The following is a 10,122-nucleotide window of genomic DNA, read 5'->3' as shown; positions in this document are numbered from 1 at the left end:
AACAATAAATTTTGTTTATCCGTCTTTTGCCAATATGAATAGATAAAGCTTACACAACTTATAAATGAATTACCACCCTTTTTTCCTATAAAAAAAACTTAAAATTGAATTAAAAAATATTGGGGGGGGTGTGGACAAGTTAAAATTTGTGTTTGTATGTATTTTTGCATATTAAAGCTAAAAATATATATATACATCGACAACAGCGCCACTTATCGGGTTTAAAACTATCCCTTGTTTCAATCTGTTGGATATTGTTGTATTTCATATAGGTACATTCACAAAATTTCATTGAAATCGGTTGGGCGGTTTCGGAGATTAGCGTGTACGAACACAGTGACACGTGATTTTTATATGGTGACCGGATAATCACAATGATAATTCATCACATCTTTAAAAAGTTATATAAAGTCATGGAAAGTGATGAAACAAAAACTTTGTAAACTGGGTTAAGTAGGTTAGGTTAGTTATTTTTTTTCATAGTTTCTAATGACTTTATATCACTTTTTAAAAGTGTGTTGAATTGTCAGTATGTTGAGTTATCATGGAACCTTTTTATATACAGGGTGTATCGGTACGTACCCGATAAACTTTTACCAGCTATTCCTTAGCACATATGGCGTAAAAAATGTTATGGGCACTTCTTTGCTGTCCGGTAACATTTTTTTAAAGATATTACATTTGGACGTGAAAGCAAAACGCGCAATTGTTTCTCTATCTGCGCAGATGGACTGAACCACAGCAACGCGTGGCGGGGTACAGCTAGTTATAAATAAAATTCCAAGAACAGAAGAAATCTTAATTTGTATGTAGTTAAACGGGAATCGGTCTCGAAACTAGAAACTCGAAACCCCCAGATTCAAAGTCAGTAGTTGTCCTAGCAACTTTACAAAAAGATGACCATCCTAAAAATTCAATCAAAGAAGGTAACGAATAAATTATACATAAAAGTTATCAGCCGCGGCGGGATAGTGTTTGAATGAAGAGAGGACCCCATACAAAGAACCCGCTTTTTTCTACTTATTAATAGGCAGAATCCTCCAACAGGGCCGGACTTGGCCGGACTCATATTCATCACGTCATTCACAATAGATAAAGATTCCAGTTCTCTCTCAAATGCATCGGTTATATAACTCGCCCTCCCGTCTTCTTCTTCTTATTTGGTATTTTCCTCATTACATTGGTGGACAACGATCCTCTCATCCTCGCGGTCCTGCGTTGAGTAGAGAATCAAGTACATCCTAGTTCCGGACATAGCTGATATTTGATCACTTCAATTTGGGAGGCGGGTAACACCTCTGCCATAGATCACCCCGAGTGGTTCGATACGTGTGGTGACTTAGTAGGGGTGCCCGGGTTTGTCCAGGTCTTGGCTGCGGATGCGTCTGTCTGTCAGTGGGCCGGTTAATCGGGAAAAACTGGTTGAAGTAGACTTTTGACCTCTCCATTAGAACTCTCTATCTCTCTCCCTCAGGGACTTCTGTGTCCACACAGCTAATTTAAAATATAAATTAGCTCCGGCTAATGTAAAAAAAACACCAACGCATCGGTGATCTTCATCTGCTGAATCTGCTTTTCCTGCCAAATAGTTTGCCAGTGACTTCATGGTCCTCATGTTTCTCTAGGTTTGAGTTCCCAGTTTGGCGAGCAGTGTGTCGAAATTATCTTATGGTACGTATACATTTACGAAACGTAACTCGAGCCGAGCCACGAATTACGGGAAAGGAACGAAGCAACTGCAAGCGCCGTTTCACGCCATTTACGGTTGGTTTGTTCATTTCCCATAAGTTGAGGTTCAGTTCGGCAGTTCGGCTCGCGTATGTATATGTATACACGTAGCATTAGAATAAGCTGTGTGCAGACAGTTGATAGCCTACTGTGGATGCCTGGCTTTTCTAAAATGGATACATTAGTAGTTCGCCTGGTTTCTGTTCTGTGTATTTTACTACTGCATCACATTTCTAGGGCGTCTATCACCTTCTCGCCTGCGTTCGCATTGTGGCGGAGAGTACAATGAGGCAGGGGAGGCTGTGCCTCCCCTAAAAAGAGGTGGGAAAGACGAAAAGATACAATTAGCCATGCAACCAAATTATCATATAACTTCAATAGCTTAACTTAAACTAACTTCAATAGTAGGTATAAGCCTTAAAGTTGTACCTTTTCATATTTTCGTATTTCACTAGGACACCTTATAACTCATTGAACCAGTGTGACGCGGCCGGCTACACAACGCAGTACAATAATACGCTAGTGAGGCAGATATAGCGCCCGCCTCCGATAGCCGCTGATTTCATAAAGATGTGTTTCGTTATGTAATTTGTAGAGATGTCCCGACTAGTCGGTAAAGCCGACTATCCGGCCACTATTGTAGTCGTCGATTAGTCGGCGACTAATCGGCAAAGAGCGCCGACTATCCGGCTTCTTACGTTGTATGTATTTCTCAATAATATGAATGCGGGGGAACTACATGAAATAAAAACCTTGATTATATATATTTTTTTATAATCAGTCTTACACATTAAAAATGTAAAGCAATCTTTCCTTTGGTAATCAGTTTTTAAAATTACTTGCTTGTAAAGAAAACATAATTATGACATTTATTGAACAAAATTAGTATCTATCCTATTTAACATAAAAAACAACATAATATCTTCTTATCTTCAATGAACATTTATAAGTATTTCTTATTATTAAAATAAAAAGTAGATTTTTTAAATTAACAAACTCAGTTATATGTATTAAAGCAAGATTGTATGTACGAGATGCACAGTAATATATGTATATATTATATATATATATAAAAATTCTAAACATGAACTGTTTGATAAAAACAAAAAAAAATGAAAAAAACATATTTCTTATAACCATACCTACATAATCTAATCAAATTAAAGTCACAATTGGTACAACCAAAAATATCATAATCTCCTTATATTTTTTATAACTTACTTATATTTTTTTAATTAAGGGTAAATTATGATGTAAGAAGACTAAAGCTTCTGCCCTTTCTGGTCGCAATCGATTTCTTTTTGTTTCATATATGTTTCCGGCCTCTGAGAACAGCTTCTCACTGTAAACAGAACTTGCGGGACAGCAGAGGTACACTTTGGCCATGCGCGACATTTCAGGGTACCTAGAACTATCCCCGAAACCGTAATCGGCTTAGCCGACTAGTCGGCCGACTAGTCGGTCTTATTACAACCGACTAATCGGCTAGTCGGCTAGTCGGCGAAAGTCATAATCGGCACATCTCTAGTAATTTGTGATGAGGTACGTGGCAGTACTTACGCACGGTACGCCTATTGTTTGGATTAATTATTGGTGTTTGACTCTAGTATTAACATGATCATGTTTGCGCATAATTATTACTATAGTTTATAATTCGCATAGCAAAACCCTTCCACAACATAAACACTCTATATTCCCTTTACACCTCATATATTCGCCCGCACCTGGAACACTGTACACTGATCTCAACTCCTTTATACCAAGCCCATATCGAAAGAATAGAATGAATTCAAAAAAAATTTTAAACACATAAATTATAAACTAAACTTACACTTCTCAAATTATACCTAATCCATTAAATTTCATAATTTTAACTCCCTACAAACGCGACGTCTAATTTTTGATCAAATCTTATTGTTTAAAATCGTAAATAATTTTCTGGACTCACCAGAACTTACCAATTTAATAAATCTTCATATTCCGCCTAGATCAACCCGACAATCTGATTTATTTTATCTACCCTCGTGTAGAACAAACATTCAAAAAAATTCCCCAATTCCTCGTATATGTGCACAATATAATACAAAATTTTACAGCATTGACATTTTTGGTAATAACCTAAAGAAATATCGATATGAAGTAATGCGTACGATCGATTATTAATATGAGAGTATGGAATGTATCGGGAGCATCTCCTATCCTCTTCCTATTTTCCTCTTCCTCTCCCCTTCCTTTAACACCAACTTAATTTTAAGATACTAAAACTTAATTTCTAATGAACTTTAACATAAGAAACTTCTGTGGCTTGACTTCAGTTAACTTGTATATTTATATCTATCATTGTATATTATATAAAAGCTGTTTGTTTCTTAGAAAATAAATAAATAGTTTGCATTGTTTTTTTCTATGTATAGTTATGTGTACGCTGGTGTGTATATAATGTATAATATTAATGTATTCGTTTTGCTTTTTAACACATTTACAATTAATGTGCAATTATTTTTTATTATTAACGGAAATAATAATATAATTATAGGAAACTGAGTGATCCGTCTAAAGGGCTAATCCTTTGATGGGTAGGTCCAAATCCCGATTGATTACAAACACTTTATTTTGCCATTTATTTATTTACTAGTTGGGAGCAGCTTTAATTAATATCACTGAAGAGAAATGAACTTCTTTATTTTGTGAACAAAACAGTTAGAGTTCGGTTCTGTCGTATCATATATTTAAACCGGCCATTGTATTATAAGACACAAGTTGGTCGAATGCCCCCAGCAAAGATCGGTAGTTGGTACCGCCCCCTGCTCGAGAAGATATGTTACATCGGACAACTCATATACTAAAATATAATTTAAGATTTTCACGGCGAAAGTATTTTCGTTATTTGTTTTTGAGGTGTTATGCCGTGTTGCGCTAACTACTTATTTAGCCAACGTTTCGGACAACGCTAGTTGCAGTGTCATTCATCAGAGCAGATGCGTGTCATACATCTGCCTTGGTGATGGACACTGTAACGTTGGCTAAATAAGGAGTTAGCGCAAAATGGCATAACACCCCAAAAACAAATAAGAAAAAAAAATCATATACTATATTATTCATTTAGTATCTACTTACAGAACGAAAAAAAAAGTAAGTTTCTCGGTCAATATTCTAATTTTTTTGTTTGAATGCGTTGTCTCAATAAACGAGTAAAATTGGAATTGGACTTCTCATGGGAAATAGTTTTGAAAACAGATAATTCGATGGTATGTGGTATAGGTGTAGCATATAATTTTCTCATTTATGGGTATTTTGTGTATGAACTAGCCGAAGTCCGCGGCGCTGCCCGGGTTTTACAAAGAGTTTTTCGAAATCAGACGTGGACAGTAATTTTCTTATAGTAAGTATCAACATTCTGCTCTAAGGGGTGGGAAAATGGGATGATTTTTCGAAATCTCAAGTAAACACTGACCTTCATCATGTTTTAAAGGTCAAGAGTGCAAAATTTCATCAATTTCAGAATGAATATGTTGATTTGTATAAAAATCTAATCCATGCTTCCCGTCCGGCTCATAGATTATAGAAAATTGTTCAGTAACGCCTTTTTTTTAAATTTAAAATTTCGTACTAATTATAGGTCCATTTCATTTATGGAATTGTGATCAAATGACTAGCAATAATAGTTGCTGATTACTTGTCCTAATTATTGTTCAAAAGCCGAAACGGATCTATAACCGTCGTTCAACGGGACTTTCGAATGTAATAATTATCAGAAACTCCGGGACTAACTACCATATGTATTCCTCAGTTTCCGGAAATAATTATACCGAGTAAGTGGATATCTTTAATTTATCACTTAACAAAAGGCAGTTTAGTTATGTATAACAAAACCTTTATCATTTTTAGGGTGACCGGATAAATCATCAAAACGATAATTCATCACATCTTTAAAAAGTTATATATATATATAAAGTCATGGAAAGTGATGAAACAAAAACTTTATTAACTGGGTTAATTGGGTTAGGTTGGTTTAGGTTAGGTTAGGTTTAAATTTTTCATCGTTTCTAATGACTATATCACTTTTTAAATGTGTGTTGAATTGTCACTGTGTTGAGTTATCATGGAACCCATTTTTAGTATTCATACGTAAAAGCACCTAAAAAGAGTGTTAATAAATAAATAAATAAAAACAAAATGCAGTTAATTGTCTATTTTACATTAGAATTTCTGTGAAATACTTCAAACTTATTTAGACAAACTCCCATTATGAGGCTGCATCCTCTCGCAGTTACATCATAATACCCCACGTCCCGTCCCACTACCCGTCAAACGAGTCTTTTTTTAAAACATTTTTAACAAATTATTCGTTTTTGAAAAAAAGGCCGACAGTCGAAGATACGGTTAGCGCGAGCCGAGAGAGTGCAAACGGCGCCCTGCTAGAACTAGTTATAACACCAACTTCACTTTGGGTCCTTAGACCGATTCATTTAAAAGAACCCACTAAATAGCTATTTGATATCGCAAAACGTGTGATGAGCATTTGGAGTGTCAGAAAGAACTTTGATCAAGTTTAAAATGAATGTCATACCAGTTAAAAGTGTGTCGCGGAGGTGACAAGAGAGGTTACAACGCCACACAGTCAGCAATATGAACACATCTTATCACAAACCGCATCTCCTTGTGAAAATGTTTAGTAAATTCTGCAAAGCATAATAATAATATTTAATTTGTGAAAATAGATTAATATATAATAACAATAATATCGTATGAAAACTTTTGAACTGGGACAAAATTCGCAGCAATTAAATGGTGAGTTCACATTATTGTTTTTTTAAATATCAATGGAGCAAAGTACAAATCTACAAACATTTCTGTCGAAACATCGTTTGAATTGGCTTTAAGACAAAGCTTAATGCTAAATCAATATTTTGATTAATCTTTATAACGAATTACATTATACAACGAACGTACATTATGATTACCAAAAATATCCTTTAGATAAATTGAAGATTTTCCTATCGTTTCGCTTGAGTAGAATACAAGTGAAATAATAAATTACTCAATAAAAAATATAAATGTAAGCTAATAATTTTTTTTTTCAATAGAAATGTATGAACGCAAAAAGGAAACAACTTTTTAAAAATGCAGTATTATAGCTAAGGTTATCTGTGACAGTTTCACTTGATTAACTTTTTTGCTTTCTTATAAAATTATTTACAAAATAAATAAAAACCAGTTTTGTGCTTGAAATCGAACGTTGAAGACTCCGTTTGTCAAAGGATTTTATTGCCTATTACCTACAGTATAAGGTATACCAAGAATATACACATTTTTGGCTTGTAGCTTCCTCTTAACCGTGTTTGGTGACCAGATCTGCCCCATCTCTCTCTCCTCTCCGCTACCTCCACTCTCACAACTAACCCCACTGGTAAGCTGACGATTTGAAACAGTCGGGGGAATTTCAATTATTTTCCACCCCCACCCTTCTCCCTTGCTCATCCCCATCACCAGAGTCGAGCCTCACACGTGAATGCTATAGCTACACCACTGTTTTAAGTATTTGCGAGGTAAGAGGGGACTGCGGGAGGGTGTTTCAAACTAGTTTGAAAAGCTTTTTTGTAACTTTCGATAGACACCTACCTATCAATCATTGATTTACTTGACAATCTTTAAAATCAGATGAAAATATATATATATATTAGACAGGTTGAAATTTTATATTAGGAATTCTTCTTGTACCAAATAAATAATCAAACAGCCATTTTGGTTGTCTGTGTTGTGCGTTAGTCCTACGTGAAAACTGGTTCAATGAACTCAAATTTGCTTTGAGTTTGAGAAAAACCACGAGCGATTTGGTACTGTCATACATACATACTGTCATACCTGACTTAACTAAGCTAATAACGTTCCGAGTACCAATTCATAATACGTGACCTTAGTTGTTCTTTGTTCATTCATCTAAAACTAACTATTGTATTAATTCCCCAGTTCAAAGGTTACAAATCTTGGAAATAAGAAGGTCGCATGAGAATTTGATAAAGTCTGCGTAAAGCCCGGGCAACGTTGGGAACTTCAGTAGGTTTATTATAAAGTTACACCTAATAATATTACTTATAGACGAGTGTAATAGACCCCACACGGCCTCGGTAACAGATAACAATGTTTGTTTTCAACATACACATGGTAGGTAGTGTAAACCTTGTGTATGTACCTACTTTCAACGATAATGTGCTTTTTTATTGAATAAATAGTTAATACATATCAACAAGTCCTGCTAAGCCAATTGAATTGGCTTGTCAACAGGTGCTTAAAGTTTAGTTACATATACATTTTTATAAGTTATAATTTACATCTTATATATTATCTAGAGAATAAACATTTTTTTTCATACAATTTTTCTTACATATTAAAATAAATATTTTTTTCCGATAGCCAATTTTTCACCATATATTTAACCTTATTCATGGACTTACATTCCTTTATAGTGTCAGATAATAAATTAAATATCTTCGGTATGTTGTATTCAAACGTTCTCTGTCCGTATTTATTATTAAATTTCGGAACTATTAACCCGTCATTGCGCGTGAATCTAGTACTGTATTTATGTTCTAATTTTTCTTTATGCTGCGGGGTAAATATTTACTGAATTATGATTTTTTGCCATAGAATAGCCTTAACAGGTAAAATTTTGGCACTCTGAAACAGCAACGGTGTATTATGTGTCTGTTTAAAAATATTAGGGACAACTAGTCATTTTACAATTGCATTTTGTACAACTTGGACTTGTTTCAGATTGGTTATAGTAGTATTTCCCCATATGGTTAATCCATATCTTATAATAGATTCTGCCATTGACATATAAATTATTTTAAGTGTTTCAATTGATAGGAAAAAAATTAATGTGTACATTCTGCCAGCAATTGATCTGAGTCTTTTACAGGTTTTTTTAATATGTTTGTCCCATTTGAAAAAGCAATCTACTGTAACACCAAGATAGACATATTCCGTAACTAATTCTAAGCTTTCACTTAATTTATAAGTACATTTTATTTCATTTACATTAATTGCCTGTGTCATCTTTTGGATGCTGTGTGGAGGGGCTTTTTTAATGAAAGGTAGGAGAGAAAGTTCTGGGAAGGTAAAAGGTATGAGGGTTGGGTAGGAATATAGGAATCACTGTGCCCAGGAGTGACATATTATAAATATATTCCTCACTGAGGCGCAAAGCGATGGCGCAAGAGACCAGTAGGAGAGGTCAAAGGGTCTCCCCAAACCAGGTTCTCTCGATCTGGCACGCCACGCAGCTAGTGGCCAGGCGCTTCCTGAACACACCTCACCAGATGAACCCGATCACCCCTACTAAGTCACCAAACGTAGCGAACCACTTGGGGTGACCTATGGCAGAGGTGATGGTTATCCAATAAATAGTTCCCGGGGCGGCGGTACCCAAACCAGCATCCCAAATTATATAATAATAATTAATGTATAATTTCGTTATGCACAATGAATAATTACCGGATTTTCGTGACATCCTCTGAAGAGATTAATCCGTAGAAGTGAATTGTGGGCATGTCTTTGTGCATAGGTAACCACCCATCGAAATTCTCTATCGAAGAGATTACCAATTTAAATGGGCTCTTCTGGGGCCTAGGAGCCGAAAGGGTCTTATGTAAAAATAATAATAATAATAAGAAAATACACAGATTTAGGAAATTAAATAAAAAGAATTTGGCATTCTCAGACTATAAAAATATTACCATTCGTTATTTCGGCTACTGGCATTATACCTAGCTCTCTAATTAAAAATTTAGGCGTATTAGATCTATCAAAAAAATTATATATAAAGATGCAAAAGTCGGTCATTTTGAATACATGTAAGATAACGAAAGATTTTTTAAATATTTATGTTGAGGGATCAGTAGGATTTATAGGCCCTGTTAGAAGTTCTACCGAGCCGAACCCTCTGATATGAAAATATCTGGAGTCGGTGAATTATTTTCCCATTTGATCTCTGGTGAGTTGACGTGTTGTTCTTGTATTGTTTTGTATTTATTTTGCTTATATAATGCACTTACATAATGTTGATTGACTAGATGATCATTTGTGGAAAAGTGAGTGGAAGGGTTAAGTTTTTCCTTTGGGGAAGATTTAACCCGGACAACTAAATCGGTAGTTAAAAAAATAATGTTTATTTCAGTTGGACAGAGCGGTGTGTGCAATGCTTTGCCTGCCATAAAAGTTTACATTTAAGTTAATACATAAAAATAAAATGAATTAAGAAATAAATAAAAATAAAATAATCAATACATTGATGAGCACATTAGGACTTTATGGTGGCTTGAGTGAAATTCTCCATCTCTGGTAGCGCTGACTCGTCCCGGCTATTCTGTGGCGCATCAAAGCAGCGAACCC

This window comes from Hesperophylax consimilis, chromosome 19, assembly GCF_061612785.1.
Source record: "Hesperophylax consimilis isolate HC1 chromosome 19, BYU_Hcon_1.0, whole genome shotgun sequence".
Taxonomy (NCBI): domain Eukaryota; kingdom Metazoa; phylum Arthropoda; class Insecta; order Trichoptera; family Limnephilidae; genus Hesperophylax; species Hesperophylax consimilis.
This window is presented reverse-complemented; position numbering follows the sequence as displayed.